General features: G+C 34.0%; 1 pseudogene; it reads right to left on the bottom strand.

The window, feature by feature from the left end:
* Nucleotides 1–1596: 1596 nt before the first annotated feature.
* On the bottom strand, nucleotides 1597–2402 carry LOC150056285 (small ribosomal subunit protein eS1-like; annotated as a pseudogene).
* Nucleotides 2403–20731: the final 18329 nt, after the last annotated feature.

Below are 20731 nucleotides of genomic sequence, written 5' to 3'. Positions count from 1 at the left end.
ATTGCTGAAAAGCATTTCAATATTTAAATGTACTATACAGGAGTTATGCATGGAATAGGATTAATTCATCCATTAAGAAGTCAATGGATATTTTGATTGTTTCTAGTTTAGTTTATTTATGAAAAAAGCTTTTATAAAGTCATATGAAAATATTTGTATTGATATATATTTGTATTTCCATTTAGTAGATAATGAAATTTCAGAATTGCTTGGTAAGTGTATATTTAGCTTTCTAAGCAGTTTATTCTACGCAGACTTCTCCCACTACAATGTGTGACAATTCCAGTTTTGCCACAGATTCATCAATACTTGGCAACATCAACATAGTTTTAGATTTTCATTTGGGCTTATTATTTAACTGTTTGTTTGTTAGGAGTTGGTAATGAACATAGAACCTCACATAGTCTAAACACATTCTCTTCCACCTCCACCCAATTATTATTTATTATAGTGATTCGACTGTGCTTTTATTAATATCATAAATTTGTATTTTCCTAGTGCCTAACAATAAAGCTTTCTGTGAACTTTGTAGCCATCCATGGATCTTCCTTGGAGAATAATACATTCAAATCTTCTTTCCAGTGAATTAACTATAAACTGTTTGATTTTAAATAGATTGTTCCAACCAACTTTGAACAATGCAAAGCATTTATTTCTAAAGACCAAAGGTATGGTGCATTTTAGCTTTCTGTTTCTCTCTCAGGATTTCATGTAAAATTATAGTAAAGATGTTAGCTATCTGAAGCCTTGACCAAAGCTAAATATCTACTTCCAAGATGTCACTTGCAGGCTATTAGCTGTACATCTCCATATAACATGATAGCTGGCTTCCAGTAGCGTAGTGAATCTAAAAGAAATAGAGCAAGAAACAATCTTTAGGGGCTTACATAATCTAGCTTTTAAAGTGACACAGTTTCCTATAAACATGTGAAAATTGAATAAGTTGGGTAATTTAATGAGATTGGTTTGGCAAAGGGGACAAGACAGAAGGAAAAAGGTACAGGATTAATTATAATCAAGAAGTATAGTATATATAAGTGCACTTGTTAAAATGAAACCTCTGTGCCCTAATGGATGTCAACTTGTTTTTAAGTGACACCCATCAGTTCTGCTACCATCTATTGACCACCTAGCCCTTCTATGATGCAGTGTGTAGGGACACTGTGCAAGAAAAGTTCAGAGGAAACAGGGACCACTGTAAGCCCTTTTGAGGCTACCCACATACATTTTCTAATGTGGGGTTTTTTTTTTTGGTAAGTTAGTGAAAGTATTTATATATTCAAGATACAAATCATATCAAATGAGTAATTGGAGATTTTTTTTCTATCCTGGTGTCATCTCTTCATCTTCTGAATGATACCTTTTTTGAAAACCAAATGTTTAAAATAATGATTCCATTCTTGTCAATTTTTAATATTATGGATCTTACATGTGAAATCATATCCAAGAAATCTTTACTTGTACTAACAAGTATTTTCTATTAGTATTTCTTCTAAAAATTTGCAGTTTTTGTTCTTGCATGCAGCTTTATTACCATTTTACATTGATTTTTTTCACAAATAGTTCTTTTATTTGTCATTATTAAAACTCTGAATTTTAAACAGATTCTTAGATTGGTGGTTCATATCCATCAGCACACCCAACTAGCACCAGTTTTGTCCCAGTAGCTTTTCCAGAACTACCACCTTCACCATGACTCTCCATGAGTTTTCCCAATTCAAAATTGGGCTTCTTCAGCATTTTTACTTTCCAAACAAAAACATCATGAAGTGGATAAATAGACTGGCAAACCTTTCCTATGTCTTTCCCAATGCTGTCAGGAATCAACTTATTAACTACTTCTTTCAAGTCATTTGTATGAACTTCTAAGGTCATGATTTCCATCATCTTCTTCCTGATCTGGCAGGCCTGCTGGTGCTGAGCATACAAGGTTTGCAGATCTGATTGTTGTGGTTTTATTTGTTTTTGTTTTTGTAAAGCCAACACAGAACAGACAAAGCAAACAACCATCTCTAGTCTTAATATCAATATGAGTTTCAATCACGGTCTGCCACTTTTTGAACATGGAGAACATTTTGTCGCGTGTGAGATCCATGCCATGGAAGTTGATCAGGCAGTTCTTGCCCTGAACATCCTCATTAGTTAGTTTGAATTTTCTAAATGCAACTTCATCATTCTTCAGATCAGCAAGTCTCACTTCAAACACCCACCCCGTCCTTGAGGCCATCAGATGCGATTTCAGTTCCTTGAGTCCTCATGACTGTTTTCCCAGTATTTCTTATATTGAACATGGCCCGGACTTTCCTATCATGCCAATCTCTCTTAGAAAATGAGTCAACCACTTTATTCTTGGCTCCTTTTTTGCCGCCTTTTGTAAGGTGCTTGTTCTTGCCGACTGCCATGCTGCTGGTCAGAGAGCCCCCATTTTACATTGATTTTTTTTATATCATAAGCTAAGAGTCAAAGTTTATTCTGTATATGCTATTCAATTTTCCTAGAACCATTTCTTTAAAGACCAAGTTTCCCACTAAAATCTTACTAATGTAGCTGAAAATCAACTGATTATAAATATAAGGATTTATTTCTGGACTTTGAATTCTCTTCCATGAGTTTATTGACTTTACACCAGTATAACACTGTCTTGAATAGTGTAGCTTTATGATAAAAAAAAATCAGGTAAACTATAAGAGGGGAAGCATAAGAGAAAACAAATAACTTCACATAGTATATTAAAAATAACAATCACAAGAATAAACCTCCTGTTTCGATATCCAGGAGTGCATTTCACTTAGCATCATCATATAGGACCATATACATAAAGCTATGAGTTATCGTGATCTTCTGCTACTAGTATATTGTATATCTGTGTATTTGCTTATTTGAATTAGGGAAGGGGGAAAACAAGATGATGAGATAAAGGCCAAGGGTAAACAAATACAACAGCTCTATCCACAAGACAATACACTGGAAATGAACTTTACACTTTGTGAGTTGTGGGGGAAGGGAAGTGAGAGAAAAATATGCAAAGGGGTAACAATATTCAAGAAGTAATGTACTCACTACCTTACTCATTTAACTCTAACCCCTTTATACATCACCCTGATAATAAAAGAAAAAGAAAAGTCATTAGGCAATGTAAGGACTCCCGTTTGCTTAGGTGTTTGTTCTTAAAATGGTTTTGTTTGTTCCGAGCCTTGTGACTTTGCTCATGAATGGTAGGTTTGTGAATTTAATAAAGTTTGTAATATTTCTTCATACAGTCTGACACCAATGTCTCAGTTACTACTAATAACTTTCTGTTTTTCCCAATTTATCTATTTGAGTCCCCTTCTTTTCACAGGGTAAGTTTAATACAGCATATTAGCTCTTTTTTATTTAATTATTAATTATTTTAATTTTATATTATATACAATAATTTTATAAATGGGGTTTCATTTTGGAATTTCCACAAATGCATACAGTGTGCCCAGATGAAAGTCTCTTCTCTTTTACTCTTCTACATCCCCTTCCTTTTTTACTTAAAGTAATTTATATGGGATTGTTTTGTCTATTTTCATACATGTATATAATATGCAAATATTTATATATTTTATATGTTTATATGCATATATATTTATATTATATTTATATAATATAATTTTTCCTCCCTGTTCCTGTTGGCATACAATACAAAACAGAAAAAAATTTCTTACATTCTTATCATTCATTAAAGGGAATAGATTAGGGCTGGAAGTTTGGCCTAGGGGTAAGAGTGCCAGTCTCGCATGTATGTAAGACCCAGGTTCAATTCCTCGGTACCACATACATAGAAAAAAGCTTGAAGTGGTGCTGTGGCTCAAGTGGTAGAGCTATAGCCTTGAGAAAAAATTTCAAGGACACTGCTCAAGGCCCTGAGTTCAAGTCCCAGGATTGGCCAAAAAAAAAAAAAGGAGTAGATTAGACATTTCAGAGAGATATGTGATGTTTGGGGTATATTTTTATTCTGACTTATTTCCTTTAATGTGGTTGTTTCTGCGTTTATCCATTTTCCTTCCAACAACATAATCTCCTCCTGCTTTTTGGCTGAATAATGCCCTCTCATATTATCTTTTTCCACTCATCAGGCTACAGGCCCCAAATTTAAGGCTATATTTTGACAATTGTAAACAGTGCTGCTTTGAACATGAGTGTGTAAGTATTCAGATGGTACACTGCCTTACATTCCTTCAGATACATACATATAGCAGGATACCATAGTTGTTCCATCTTTAGTTTTTAAGAAAGCTCCATGTTGATTTTCACACTGGCTGCACTAATTTATATTAACATTAACAGTGTGTAAGTGCCCCTTTTCCCCCAAATTCTCACCACTATTTGTTGTGGCTTCTTTTCTTTCTTCTTTTTCTTTTTTGGCCTATCCTGGGCATGAATTCAAGGCCCAGGCACTCTTCGCGAACTTTCTCAAGGTTAGTTAGTACTCTACCACTTGAGCCACAGCACCACTTCCAGATGTTTCTCTGTGTGTGGTACCACGGAATTGAACCAAGGGCTTCATGCATGCTAGCAAGCACTCTACCACTAGGCAAGCCTCCTGGTCCACCGTTGTGGTTTATTGGCTGTATTTTTTCTTTTACTTTGTTCTTTTTTTTTTTGTGAGTCATGGGGCTTAAACTCGGCCTGAGTGATGTCTCTGAGCTCTTCAGCTCAAGGCTATTGCCTGACCCATGAGCCAAGCCACACTTCCGGTTTTTTAGAGGTTAATTGGAGATAAGAATCTCAGGTCCTTTTGTGCGTGGGCTGGTTTGAATGTTGATCCTCAGATCTCAGCCTCTGGCTTTGAACCATGATCCTCAGATCCCAGCTTCATGGGTAGGTAGGTTACAGGCATGAGCCACCTAGCCTGGGTGTTGTGGCTTATTTTCTTGATGACAATTATGCTAAAGAGGTGGGACATTTCTCTTCGTCTTTATTAGCTATTTGATCCCCCTTGAAAACTGTTCAATTCATTAAAATTTACAATGATCTAAGTATTTACTTCACTGACTTTCCTTTTTTTTTTTACTGATTTACATTATTATTATTTTCTTTCTAATAGTTGTGTAGTATACAATATATTGTACCATTTCTATTTATTTAATAGGTAATGTTAGATTATTGATTCGAGGCTATTTTTCATGGACAACAAAAGCATTTAAAGCCATGCATTTTCTTCTAATTCGAGTTTTGACTATGTATCATAATATAACATGTTTCTATATTTTCCTATATAAAATATTTTCCAATTTTCTTTCTAATGTCTTATGTGACAGAATTATTTAGAAATATGATGCTCAATATCCAAATATTTAGGATTTCCCCAAACTAATTGTTGATGATTCTTTTATTCAATTCCATTATAGTCAGGAAACACTTTAAATAAAAAACTATTGTCCAATACGTAGAAATTTGTTTTACAGTGCAGTATGTGGTCCACCCTGGGAAGTGCTCTCTGTGCCCTTGAAAAGAAGATGTATTGTCCTCCTGCTGGATGCAGTGTCTCCCAGTGTCAGGCAGGCCAATTAGGTGAATAGAAATTTCAAGTCTTTTATAGCCTTGCTGACTTTTCTGTGTAGTTGTTCTATCATTTACTGAGAGTGAATGGAGAATTTGACACCAGGTTGGAATCTACGATCATAATTTTGGAAGTGTCTGTTTTCCTCTCAATTTCTGGCAGATGTTTTCTTTTTAATAAGTTTTTGTTGCTAGATGTCTTTTCATTTGTAATTGTTATACACTCCTGATATTGACCCTTCTATTTTTATGAAATACCCGTCTTTCATTCTGAAAATACTTTATCATAAATTCTATTTTAACTGATCATAATATAGCTTCTCCGTTCTTGCTATAATTACTTTTTAAATGATATATTCTTTTATAAATCTTTACTTACAACATATGTAAGTCTTTGAATCTAAAACAAGTCTCTTAGGCTTATAGTGTAAGTGCTTATCTAAACTAGGCTTAAGGCATTAAGCTCAATCTTAGCTCCATAAAATGATAAATATAAATAAAATGAATTCAGGTATATCATTTACAGATGTTTTGTGTGTTAGTACTGAGGCTTGAGCTCAGGGCCTGCGCATTGTCTTCTAGCTTTTCCTGACACTTGAGCCATCACTCCATGTCTGGCTTTTTGATGGCTACTTGAAACTAATATTCTCATGGTCTTTTCTGCCAGGAACAGCTTTGAATCATGAGTGTAGTTAATTCTTGCACTGTGATGCTACAAGATAGTTCCTAACTTTGAAATATTTAATTAATTCCCTTATTTGATTATTGATTGCATTTTAACTACCTTTGTTATTTGGCAATTTGTTATGTTTGCCATGTTTCTCCTCCTTTCTTCCTTTAACGGGCCATCTTTTGTATCCCATAATTTGCAAATTTGTAGCATTATTATGTTAATTTCTCTGTTAATTTTTGTAAATTGGGGCATAATTTTGATATATATTTATAGGATACAGCATGAATTTTTTTCTTTTTACTAATCCATACAGCTTCAAGAAGTATATGAATTTATGGGATACAATGTGATATAATTGTATATATGCAGTGTGAGCAAATCAAATAAGAATGATTTTTGTTACTTCAGACATTTCTTATTTCTATATATGGAGAAAACATTAAACATTAAAAACTGTATTTTCTTAGTAGTTGTTTCAGTAATTAAAACAAAAAGGCATCTTAGTTTATAAAAATTTTAGCAGTTGTAGGGACCGGGAGTTTGACGTATTTGTAGAGTGCCTGCCTAGCCTGCCAAAGACCCCAGTTCCATTCCTCGGTACCACATACATAGAAAAAAGCCGGAAGGAAGTATTCCTGAGGCTCAAGTGGAAGAGCTGTAGCCTTGAAAAAAATCCAAGGAGACTGCTTAGGCCCTGATTTCAGCCCCAGGACTGGAAAAAAAAAAATAGCAATTGTAAACCTAGGGCAGTAATACACCTTAAATCTATACAAAGATACAATTTGCTCTTTTACCTCTGTTTTGCTACTATTTTCACTTCACATACATTGCATCTATATCTGTAATGAATCTCTAATCTGGTATTACACTTATTGGTTATTTTTTTTTTACAATTCAATCTTTAACAGAAACTTTTTTTAAAAGAGAGAGAATATATGTCATTTTCTATGTTCCCCCATGTGTTTTCAGTATTCTTTATTTCTTTCTATGAATTCAAGAAATTACTAGAAATGTTTCCTGTCTACCTGAAAAATTTATTTCAGTATTTCTTCTTACTTCTGCCTATTGACAAAATATTCTCATGTTTTCATTTTTTTCAAATGTTCCTGCACTACTTTTTTTATTTCCCAGTCTTGGTTATAAGAAACCAACAATTATTCTGTTCTCTTCTAATTTTTCTCTTTAGTCCTGGTTTCTTTGTTTGACTATAACAATCTAACTTGTCTTCATACTACTTGGAATGTTTAAAACTTGTTGAACTTATATGATGTTTTACATCAGAATTGACAGGGACTTTGCGAATTATTCATCAGAATGCTTTCTGCCCTTTTCTCCTCTACTGTTTTTATAGGTCTCCCATATATGGTGTCACACTTAAACCTGTGCCAGAAGTATCTGGCTTGCTGTTCATGTTTGAAAACTGAGATATTATACTACAATTCTTTGGATATTTTCCCTGTAGTATTAGAAATATTTACAATCGCTGTTGTGAAGTTTTTTCTTGGTAAACTAAAAACCTAAATACCTTCAGGGTTTTTGTTTTTCCTCTGAGTTTACATGACTTCTTTTCTCTGTCTTAATTTTTATGCATACTGGAAAATAAATGCCTTAGAACATATATTATAACAACTTGAGTTTTTTTCCTAAGAAGACTCCTTTGTGAATAGTTTCTCTCTGTGTTACTTTTGGTGGAATGTCTCCCATAGTATATGACCACTGATGACTCCACTTAATGCTTTTTATTTTACTTTAGTGTTTAGTGCAGTACCCAGTGAGTAACTATATATTTACCAAGCTTAGTGCTATCCGATGGTTAAATAGAAAAGTTTAGACACAGCAAATAAACAAAAAACCCACCTTGTAAGCTGGTTGGGGTGGAAGCAGACAACATTTTCTAAATAAAGGATCTAAATATGTTAAGTAACTTTAACATATTTCTGAACTGTAGCCCATGTCTTGTTGTTCTGTTTTTTCTTATGACTCAAAAGCATGTTGTACACCAATGTCTAGGGGTTTTATCAACCTGTATTCTCATCTTCTATGTCACTAGTCTCTTTTACCTCCAATTAACTGAGACTTCTATCACTTCTTATATTAAGTTCTCTTATTGGTACCTATCAGCTATCCATATAGCCTGAGCAACTGAGACTCAATATACCCAAACAAGGCCAGGAAGAAAAAAACAGTTTCAGAAAGAGAACATGATTTATTTGTCATATTTTTGCCTCTTATATTTTGTTTCTATAATCAACCAAATAGTGCCTTTTTAATTTAATCAAAATTACCATAATTGTTTCTTTTTGATATCAATTCCATCCCATGTACATTTATAAAATCCTAAAAGATGTAAGGAAGTTTTTCAACTTGCAAAGTAATTTTTCATATGTTTCTTAATCAAAGAAAAGCAACTTGACTTCTCATATTCAGATTTCCACATTTTCAAGTTTATGTCAAGTATTTAAGTTATGAAACTAAAATATGGTATCTAACTAAAAATTACTTTATGTATTGAAGTTGGGAATGTCTTTTGTAATTGACCAGAAGAGCTATTATATATTTACAGATATCCATAAAATAATGATTCTTTTATGGAATATTATGCATATTAGCTAGCTCCTATAGCACTTGAGAGATTTTTGGACTATTCCCACCAGTAAGGTCAAGAATTGCATCCACTTTAGTTAGCAGGAAATTTAAAAATCTTGAATCAAGTTGAAGGTCACAGAGAAGAATAAACACTTTGAGGGAGGGACAAAACCAGTGCTAAGAAATTTTCACAGCCATAGAATGGTACTATGTGATATAATCAATAGATTTCATTTCTAAGCAGCCTGTTCCAAAATGTCTATAATTGATATGGACAATTGTGCTCAGTTATGGTGTCATCAGTTTGTGGTTTCAGATTTAGGATTGAAAAGATTTCTGGTCATATTAAAATTTGATTTGAATATTCAAATGTAGTGTCTCAAGAGGATTAGAACTTAATGATTGGTGGTGAGCTCTGTATAATAATATTGAGATTTGCCCATTAGAATTCTAAACTCAAATTTTGTTTTGCTCTAATGTAAGAATACCAAAAACACTTCTCTTCAAAACCTGTTAATCAGCATTTAGATTTTAGAGTCTAGGGATTCCTTGACAAGAAAACTCTGAAAATTAACAAATGAATCATATTTTTTGGTTTTATAATACAAAAAATGACATGCAGATATTCTCCAATGGATTCTACCCATACTTTCCTATATTTCTGAAAATCTAGACTTAATGAATTATTTATAAATATTAATGCATTTATGTAGGCTCATGTGAGCTATTTCAAGTTTATGCAAAGAAACTGTTAAAATGTGTGCTTGATTACTATGAAATAATATTTAATTGCTCTACTGCATTTATTTAATAAAAATGTTAGAAACATAGCAATGAGCCCATGGTAAGTTTCAAGGTAGAATATAGTTGAAGCTGATGGGAAAGAAAGCTCATGTAATGGGAGAAATGTTTTAAGATTTTTTAAAGCAGTGTTTTAAATCAAATTCTCTACAGAAATGTTTCTTTTAAGAGTCTTATAGGTTCCGATCACTCGGTACTATGTAATGTAATGGTATGCATATTATAGCTGTGGCCTGTAGTTGATAATATAATTCTAAAGCATCACGTATATATTAAATAATGAAACAGAATTTGTCAAAAGTGGAATTCTTAAATCACAAGTTCAAGGGCCTGGTTTTACTTCTTATTTCGTTAATAACTCACCTTCAGAAAGTCACTTGACCCTGTGGGCTTCAGTGTTTCCATTTCTCTATGAGAGGTTCTAGATATAGTCTAGATATGCTCAACAGATGCAATCGACTTATAACAGAGTTTGAAATATCATCAACAACAACAACAAAATCTGTGATGAAAATTTTCACATCAAAATCTAGATATCACGTTTTCCCTGTCAAATCCTAAAATTCAGACTTATACGCACAATATTTTCACATTAGAATGCAACTTGAGGTGCACAGAAAATGCCTTACAGAGGCATGCACCACCAGTTTGACCCAAGATCTAGTGTACCCATACACCCTCTCACAATTTCTTGGCCTATGTTCTACACCTACTTAGCTTATGTTACCTTTATGGTCCAGGAAGATAATGCAAATGTGATCCCTGATTAGATAAGTTCCCTTAAATTCTAAGGCTTTGGGATTCTCGATGTTTAAATACAATGAGCTGCTCTTTTAATACCTACTATGGTTAAAATTATATTTTGAAGAGATTAAAACTGAAGCTGATAGCTAAGAGAATAGTTTATTCTAATATGGTTATAAATGAAGCCAGTAATCATCACAGATTGGAATTTGAAACTAACTCTAAAGACATATTATCACCAATATATGTTCATTCTCATTTTTCCTAAAGTCAGTCAGACTGCAGGGACTTGGACATAAGGGCAAAGTTCCTACTTTTGTCTTATTTGAATGAGGAGTATGTTTTGGAGTTTTATTACAAAATACCCTCTATGACAAGCAAAAATAAACCAAAAATAATCAAACAGAATTATAGCAATATCATTATAATCATCAAATCATTAAAATCAGCTAATTAGGTTATTGATTCACTTTGGAAGTTCAGATGCTGCAATTTTTAAAAAGTGAGGGAACATCAAAAAGATACACATTTATGAATATATATTCATATGCATACATAACATATATATGTACAAACAAGAACCACCACCTGTGAACAGGCAAATAATTTATTCAAGTCTGAATTCATTGATTTCAAGTCTGAATTTATGTTTTTATCAATGTTCATATTAATGTCCATTCAATAAAACTTTATTTTCATCAAGTTGGCAATTATGACAAAAATCTTAATATACACTAATAGGAACACACAATAAACCCCTAAAATGTAAACTTCTATGGTACTGAGGGAATATGCACTATAATTACTTTCATCTTTCTTAAAAATGGGGAGTTTAATTACATATTTTATGAAAAAGGAGACAAATTTTACCTGAAGAGCTATTGTTTCATTTCTGAATTGTGGTTGTATTGTTTAAAAGTTCTTTATATTCTATTTTGTTGTTATTATGACCACCAATTACAATGCAATCTCAGAAAATGACACTTCCATGCTTATAAAACGGAAGCTCCAATAATCAGCTTCATAAATAATTAACACAATTATTCATTTTCTATATTCTAGGTATAAGTCTATGAAATATTTATTTGTGTTATGAGAAATTTGAATCCCTTCAGCTTTAAAAACAAGGCCAAATACCAAAGACCGGCCTACTGTTTGTGCTCTATCGTATAACATCTCTTGATTACTGTGACAGAGATCCAGTCACAGGTTGTGAGTCAGAAAGAGGATTTTCAGTGTCCAGCAGCTAAATGTGTCAGCCATGACATTTCTGAAAGTTCTATTTTTATATACAGAGAGAAGGGAAAAATCACTTCTTTGTATCTGTCCTTTGCAAAATTCTCAGTTTAACTCCAGCTTTAGATATGTACAATAGTGAATGTATTCTTAGTTAACATGACAAGCAACTGACATTTTTAAACTGGAATAATTCATGTAATAGAAAAATAATCTACACAAGTTTGTCCCTCCTGCATTTTTATTCCCTGCTTCGGTTATAAAACCTGTTAAAACACAGTTGAAATAATACAAAATGCAATTCATATCTCACTATTATCCTAATCCTTTTTTCCTACTATTATATAGCTTATCTTAAAATGTTGAAGCATAACTAGCTTGAGTTATAATATTATATGAATTAAGAAGCAGTATTGTTTGGAAGTCTCTATTAATTGGTCTACAGGGAGGTTTTTTCTGCATATATTAAAATGATTGTATGCCTGAATTATAATAAACTTCCCTTTAAACTTCTTTTGTGTTTAAATATATATTGGGGACAAAAACATTTTAATATTTCTTAGGGTAGGCTTTATTGCTAAAATTATTGGTTTGGCAATTGTGGCATGAGTGGGAATTTCTGATTGGTTGTCATATCAATGTCAGTGAAGCTCATGATGTGCATGGGTCTGGCTGTTTTCCTTATTTTTATTTATAAATTCTGTTTCATAACAGCAATAAGATGCTTCAGGCCTTGCAGTTCTGGGGGATTATTGCACTTGTCAGGTGGTAAAAATCACTGGCCCCTCTGCCTTGTGTCTTGGAACACCACTAGAGGCATGTCATCACTGAGAAATGCAATTCCTGGACTTTCTTAATGCTTTATTATGACATATCTAACTTTCAAAATAAATGATTTATTTTGAAGGATGAAGTGTCATAGAGTATCCAACCAGTAGCTAAAAATTGGAACCGAAATAAAAATATAGACGATGAACACAGATAGAAGTGGCCAAGAAGTGGCCATCATACTGTGGGTCCTGAAGGATTTGAAAATGTAGAAACTGAGTATTTGTTACACTAAAATTGACAGACCAATAAACACGCATAACAATAGAATTGCTCTAATTATATTCATAGTCAAATTATTTTGTTATACATAGTTTTGCTATATTTATATTTAAAAACATGAAAACATATACATTGTGCATGTGAATGTAACCACAAGTTTTTTTTTTCTTTTTTTCCAGTCAGTCATATGGCTTGGGCTGTCCCTGAGTCCCCTTGACCCAAGATGAGTGCCCCACCACTTTTGAGGCACAGCTCCCACTATCAATTTATTGAGTGGTTAATAGGTGATAAGAATCTCACAGAGACTTTTCTGCCCAGGCTGGCTTCAAGTTTCTATCATCGGATCTCAGCCTCCTGAATAGCTAGGAGTATAGGCATCACCAAGATGATCTGACCCCAGTCACTTTTGTGAAACTATAATTTCCTTACTCCAAATGAAAACCTGTACACTGTCTTCTACTTAAAAGTTTTCTGTGATTTGAACACAAAATCTATAAAATTAAAACCCATTGAAACTTATACTCTTAAAAAGGTATAAGAAACCTGATGGCTTAAATAAATGCCATTTAAAACAAACTGTAAAAGTTCCATTTCAAAACAATCACTTGGAAATAGTTTCTATTTCTTTAACTTAACAATTGTTTGGAAGAACAATGTAAACTGAAGGAGGCCAAATTATCTTTTCAGGGAAAGAATATCAAAGTTTTTCTTGGAAAAGAGCCAGTTTTAGGTAGGGGGTGTTTATGGTCTAGGGAGTCACTGAAGCAATAGAAAAAGATTAATAATTTGCACATGTGAGATTCTTGGAAGGCAGGATACAGCTGTAAAGAATTAACCCCTCTGGAGAGAGGTAAAAACACAGAGCAGCTAAGAGGAGACCTGTTGGGAGTGACTAAAACAATCCTGGCTATAGAGGTTCTCAAAGAAAAGCTGAGAAACTGCACTTGAGAAATGACAAGCTTTTGTCTTCACTTACAAATGAATAGATAATTTTAAGACAAAAGGATCCAAACTGGACCGATTAAAATTGATCATTGAAAAGTCAAGTAAGCCCTGCAAGGAGGTTTTTGTTTTTGTTTTTGTTTAAGGAAATTAAATGTTACAATGCATCACTGATTGGACTACTGTGAGTCACTTTGTAAAAGCAGGAAAGTGACCTTGTCCTGTGCTGCTGCTCTCTGCCCTCATTGTTCTCCCAGCCACCTTATTAATGGTTAGAATTCTCCCCTCCACCCCAATCTACAGAAGTAAATTAAGACAAGTGGAAAAGGACAAAATCAAATGATCCAAACATTTTATCAACAACAAACCAGAGATCCAAATTCCATTTTGACTGAAATGGATGGTTGCTACACACACACACACACACACACACACACACACACACACACACACACACACACACACACACACACACACCCGTCTGGAGAGGGATCTGTAGCCAAAAGAAAAGAAAATAAATCCCTGTAACTTTTTTTAAGGATGGCAAAATGTGGGTTTACACAATGAAGGTATTACCGGAAAGATTTTGCTAAACATCTTTGAAGTGAATTTCATCCATCATTCCAATATCATCTGAACCTGAAGCAGATTGAGATGGAGAAAACACATACCTGACTTAATGCATTATTCACTACCTTAGTGTGTACAGAAAATAATAGGTCAGTAGTCCTCAAAGTGTTGACTGGAGTCTTAGGAGGGGTACTGATGGCTCTTTCAGGAGTTGTGTGAAGTCAGACTTATTTTTATAACAATACAAAGATAGTACTGCCTTTAACTTTATTCAGTGGGCATTCCAAAGGCTGCTTAACAGAAATGAAATCATCACTTTGGTGACTAATGGGATGGCTCCTTGTTAGTTCTGTAGTTTGGAATTCTTTATCAATGTTCTTTGGTTTGACACAGGGTCACTGCAGTAACTCCGAAACTCTATGAACCAGGACGGTGTGAAAATCATGATCCTTCTCTCTCTACCAGCTGAGTGGTGGGATTATAGTTATATACTACCTACCACACCTGACTCAACAATAATTTTTCAGTGTAAACTTTAAGAACTCATACTGACAGAAGTCATCCAAAAACTTTAGAATGTATTTAAATAGGGTCCCTGGACCCACTCAGATATGACAATACTGTAAGTAAGGAGACAAACCTAGTCTATGTATACTTCAAACCCTTTGGTTAGAAGCAGTGCATTTAAAATCACATGAAATGAAATCTTACGTATCAGCAGTAAATAAAATAAATAAAAAGGAGAGCTGTTGTACTGAAGAAGATGAAACACAGACCTGACTGGCTAAACTCTTGACAAAGCTCAGTGTTCTTGATTTCTACTGAGACAATAGTAACACTACCATAGTATGATGTCCCCATATAATTAATACAAATGTATTATATACTTGGATATACAGGGAGTTAGTTGTTTTTTTGAGAATGTTCTTAAAGGAAAGTTCAATTCTATGAAAACTCAATGAAATTAACTGACAATTGACAGATTCACTGATACAGAAGAATAAGATATATCAGCATGCCTAACCAGTCACAGGAGCCATGGCAAGTTCAGTCAAATGGCCAAATGGTTGAAGTTTGAATACTTTTATAATAGGCAAGAGGAAAATTTAGGATTAATATTATAGATCATTTTATAACAATAGACAATAATTTTTAATAAAATGTTTCACTGTAATAAATTTCAACACCAGTAAACAGCGAACCAATGGAAAAATACAAAACTTTTTTAAGTATTGAAATTGAATAATTACATACATGATAATTTTTTTACAGGTCATGGGGCTTGAACTCAGGGCCTAAGCACTGTCCTTGGGCTTTCCTCTACTACTTGAGCCACAACACCACATCCATTGAGAAATTGAACCCTTGTCTTAGTGCATGCTGGGCAAGCACTCTACCACTATGCGAAACACCAGGCCTCTCAAGATTTTTTAATTCTGACTTTTTCTTAGTTAATAAATAAAACTTTTCCATTCAAATTACTATCTATAAACCCTATTACAAAACAAAACAAAAGACAACCCCTTTTCAAAATAAGAGATTATTGGAGCTGTGACTCAAGTTGTAGAGAAATAGCGTTTCAGGTACAGAGCCTAGGTCCTGGGTTTAAGCACCAGGACCAACACAGAATAGAAGGCAATACAAAAGACAGTTTAGAAGACATTAGCCAAACAGTGGCTGTGCATTCTTTTTGGAAATAATTGTAATTAAATTAAGTTACAAATATTATATCCACCCATGAGGTATTCTGGATGGTTCAACAATACAATAAAGAAGTGCTTTTTTGTTTGTTTTGTTTTGCTTTGCTTTGTTTTCCTAGAACACATATTGATTTAGGAAGAAGTTTCTCTGAATGGTGAATGTAGGAGTTTCAATTTTTGTCTGTGGTAAGAGTTTAATCTTCTTCATCTAATGAAATTTTAGTAAGAAGATTGAAGACAATTTGTTCCTCTTACACACCATGGTTTCCCATTCCAAATCTACAGGACTTTTATCTATACCCTTATAGACTGGTAGGACATTTTTAAACTGCATATAAATTGACTCCGTATTATATTTTATTCTGTTTTGTTGCTATTGGAGTTTGAACTGAAGGCCACATGCTTACTTAGCTTGCTTGCCCAGTCCTATACTACTTCAGCCACACCTCCAGCTTAGCTTTTTTGATGGTTATTTCGAAGATGGAGTCTCATGAACTTTGCCTTCTAGTTAGCTTCAAATCTGATCACATTTTACTGAGAAGCTAGAATTTATCATAAACCACTAGAACCCATCTAGGTACCCATCTAGATGGGTAAACCCATCTAGGCTTGAAATTTTAAATCATACTTATCACTTTTCATTTTACTACAATGGAGAAAGAGACCCTCAATGTCAATTGAATTTTACCCAAAATGTTCTTCTAAAACCTTAAGTTGGCAGACAATTTTGAAAAAGACAAGATTCACCAATGAGTCTTTTGTTAACCTACTTCCAAATAAAATGAATAAATTAATGATTAATAGAAGGTAGACCCAAGGATGGGAATAGACATTTAAAAAGAAACAATGATGATTTCTCCCCTCTGTTTTTCCCAAATCTAATTTGCCCTTCCTTTAGTGGACATGAAAGCGATAAATTGATTTAGCTTCTTCCTGTAATATGAATATGGACATTGCTAATTAGAACTTTAAAATAGCAATTTATTTTACTTACCCATATTTACCACACCCTTACAAACACAAAGAAAATGAGGTATACAGATGTCTAATGTCACATAGGAAAAACAAGTTGAAAAATATCAACAATTACCAAAGCCAATCAATAGTATGTTTGATTTAACTACTACATTATATTTCACCAATGGGAAATTATTTAACCATCTTTCCCTTTCAATAAATTCTCTCCTTTTCAGCTTCTAAAAGCTTAATTTACATCTGCAGCTCCATTTACATGTATTTGGTAAAGGACAGGCCTTCAACAAAATATGTTCTCTGTGAGGGGCAGATCAGTCTCACACTGAGTTGGAATTTGCAACCTTTTAGGGGGTTGGCTGCTCAAAATATTTTTTCTAGATTGAAACATGATTGTGATTGTTTATTTATAGAGTCCAGTGAAATATTCACAAGTCTCATTGCAGAGCCACATTAAAAGTTTTCGAATATATTATTAGTCAGTGCATTTCTCTCCACTGAAAATAAAACCATGCATATATCCAATAATAGAAGCTTTTGTCAAGCTGTGTTAGTTAATAGTAACTCTAATAAAAGACTTCTAAAAGTTCAAGGAAAATTAATCTGATGATTTAATACAATTCTTTGGACACAAGAATGTTTTGCATATCAACTCATTCTGCTGTCTGAAACAATATTTTAACATATGAAATAGAATAATAAAAGTTGACATTAATGTGATATTATATTACCATGGAGTTCTAAATTATTTATCAAATGTGTACAAGTCTTTGCAAGGTGGGTAAATTTTATTACCATTTTTTAAAATAACAGCAGTAGATATACTAGTTAAGTAATGTTCCTGGAGTTACATCTAAACTATGAAAGAAAATCAGATGATTTTTTTTTTAATTTACCACTTAGATTCTTTTTTTTTTTTTTTTGCCAGTCCTGGCTTGAACTCAAGGTCTGAGCACTGTCCTTGGGCTTTCGCAAGGCTAGAGCTTTACCACAGAACCACTTTCAGCTTTTTTCTATGCATGTGGTACCAAGGAATCGAACCTGGATTTTTGTACATACTGGGCAAGCACCACCACTAGGCCAAACTCCTGGCCCCAATTCTCGTACTTTTTTATTACATGAAATTATTTTCATGTAAGGTTTCTCTTAGGTGAGTTTGAGAACTTAAACCTGTAATTCCAACTACTTAAGAGGTAGAGATCTGAAGATTATGGATTAAGGCCAGTCCGTGTACAAAATTTGAGACTCCATTTCAACCAATATCTGAATGTGGTAGGGCTTGCTTGTTAACTCAGCTTCAGAGGAAGCACAATATCTGGGTACAACAGTGTATGCCTGTCATCTCAAGCAATATGAAGAAGCATCAAACAGAAGGATCGTAGTTGAAGCTAGCCCAGGCATAAAATGAGAAATACAAAAATAGGTTAAGGTGTAGCTCAAGTGGTAGATTTGAACAACAACAACAACAAAAATCAGAGAGATAGTGCTCGGGTTCTGAGATCAAGCCCCCAGACTGGCACAAAATAATCATGACTATGAGCCTGTAATTTCTTCATAGGAATATCAACCTCAGTGGCTTGATAGATGCCTTTACAGAGTGTTTTGACATTGAAACATGCATTCATGTATTATGTTTTACAGGGTATTGTTGTAGAAATAAGGACAAATGGGCAAACAGTGAAAGAGGAGGTAACAGAGAAAATGTGCAACACAATTTCAAACATGAAGAGTAGCAAGAGAGCCAATTAGTCAGAGAAGCATAGTCTCATACTTTCAATTGAAATACTGTGAGAGTAACCCTTCAGAAAAATTATTCATTATGAAAATGGAAAACTTGCTTGCTGTTATTCATATAGATTATGATATGAATTTAGAAATTATTGCTTTATCTTCTCAACTGAAAAGAACATTCACCTAAACAAGAACACATTCAACTCAGCCCACTGCCTTTGAAAACTACTTGCAGTTTGTATCCTGTCCTCTGATTGGTTCCTTGCTGGACAGGAAGTTCTGCCCCTATGGCTGAACTCTAAAACTTCCAATGCAGGTAGGAGGAAGTGGTGTACAAGAATTAGAAGTGGGCCACGAGTTTAGAGTACTTGCTTAGCATGTGGGAAGACCTAGGTTCGATTCCTCAGTACCATATACATTTAATTAAAAAAAAAAAAAAAGCCAGAAGTGGTGCTGTGGCTCAAGTGGTAGAGCTCTAACCTTGAGAAAGCCCCAGGACTGGCACACACAAAAAATAAAATTAAATGAATTGTGTTCTAACCTTTCATTAGATTTATCAGCTTTTTAGGACTTTTCCTTAATGTGATCATCACAAGTTTAGTACCCCTGCAAAACACATTTTATTCTCTGGAAAGATTTCTAGTGAGTGGCAGGACCAGGGTTTAAGGATGGAGCTCCATGGTGAATAGATGAGAGAAATACTTTATTGGTGCCGCCTCCTCCTCCTCCTCCTCCTCCTCCTCCTCCTCCTCCTCCTCCTCCTCCTCCTCCTCCTCCTCCTCCTCCTCCTCCTCCTCCTCCTCCTCCTCTAATAGTATAGGACAGAAGGGATGGGATGGAAACAATAATATCCAGATTTTAGATGAAACAACTAGTTAAGTGGACTTCAGCTGAAGTTGTCTATAAATAAATGCATTAGCTTTACTAAAATAGAAGTCTCAGCTTCAATCCACAAGAATACCTTCTTCAGTTAAGGACTTCCTGAGGAGGAGCAGAGATCTTTCCAACGTTTCTAGTAACAAAGGATGAGGAAAAACTCTGATGTTTTTGCCTATTAAAAATCTTTGGATACTTGAATTCCCCCACCTCTTTTATTTATTTACTTATTTATTTTTTTGAGTTTGAGTTTGGTGAGAGACTTAAGCTCATCTTAGTTAAAACTCCTTGTTCCCCTTACTGGTGTAATTACAGCTTAAAGGAGGCCAACTTGCCTATTCCTGGCTTCTAGGCTGCTTGGGGGTTGTTGTTAGAATCCTCTTGAGATAATGTTTCTTGTGGGTCAGTCTGAAGAAACTGCTGCCAACAATGGCAATCTCCAGGGTGACACTCCTGCAGGGGTCTAGATTCAGCTGTCAGTCACCTTCAGCCCAGAGCCATCAAATTTATTTACACAAAAGCTGGTTATTACAAACCTTTTGAAAAGCGATGTTGAAGAGATTTACCCATCCTTGAATCTTAGTACTTTTTTTTTACAGCTCCTGGTTTATTCCATTCTATCTTACTTTTTTTCTGCTAACTACCTCTGGGAACTTGTAAGTGTGACCCTCCCCTTCCTTTTGTTCCTCCATGGAGCTTATGTTGCCTTATTATCTTAAAGCTTAAGGCTTAGCTTGAATATCACTCTCAAGACATACAAAAAAAAAGCAATACAAAACTAGTAATCTTGTATAAATCATTTTATTTCTAGTAAATACTTCATTTTCAAAATGAAATAATTTTCTAGGATTAAGAAAGGATTGTTTTCTTTTTATGCCATGATGTTAAGAAATTGAAGTTCAGTAGTAAATTTTAAAAAATGTAAAAATGGTACTAAGTTTAAATGTGAGTTTATTGTAGGTGTACAGGATTGCTAGAATTAGACAGTATTTGTCATCATAATTAATTCATCCCTCTAAAAAGTGTTAGTATTATGATTAGGGTAGAATAGCACATATCCTATGTTTTATGGAATTATAATATGAAACCTGCTTGAAAACTCTATTCTTATGTCTATAAGTGACTTATTAAAGAATGAGACCAGTGGCATACAGAATATATAGTAGTAAGTAGATCAGTTGAGACTTTTCAACTTCCAATCATCCCAGATCCTACTCAAATTACTCCCAAACTCAATACAGAATTGGAAAACAATTCAGTTTTTGATTTGTTCATTTGATCTTGTTTCCTTGGTATTTACTACAACTTGCCAAGACAGATC

The sequence above is a fragment of the Megascapheus bottae genome, chromosome 12 (genome assembly GCF_031878675.1).
Source record: "Megascapheus bottae isolate mThoBot1 chromosome 12, mThoBot2.hap1, whole genome shotgun sequence".
Lineage (NCBI taxonomy): Eukaryota > Metazoa > Chordata > Mammalia > Rodentia > Geomyidae > Megascapheus > Megascapheus bottae.
The sequence above is the reverse complement of the archived record's forward strand: the minus strand, read 5'-3'. Positions and strand labels throughout refer to the sequence as shown.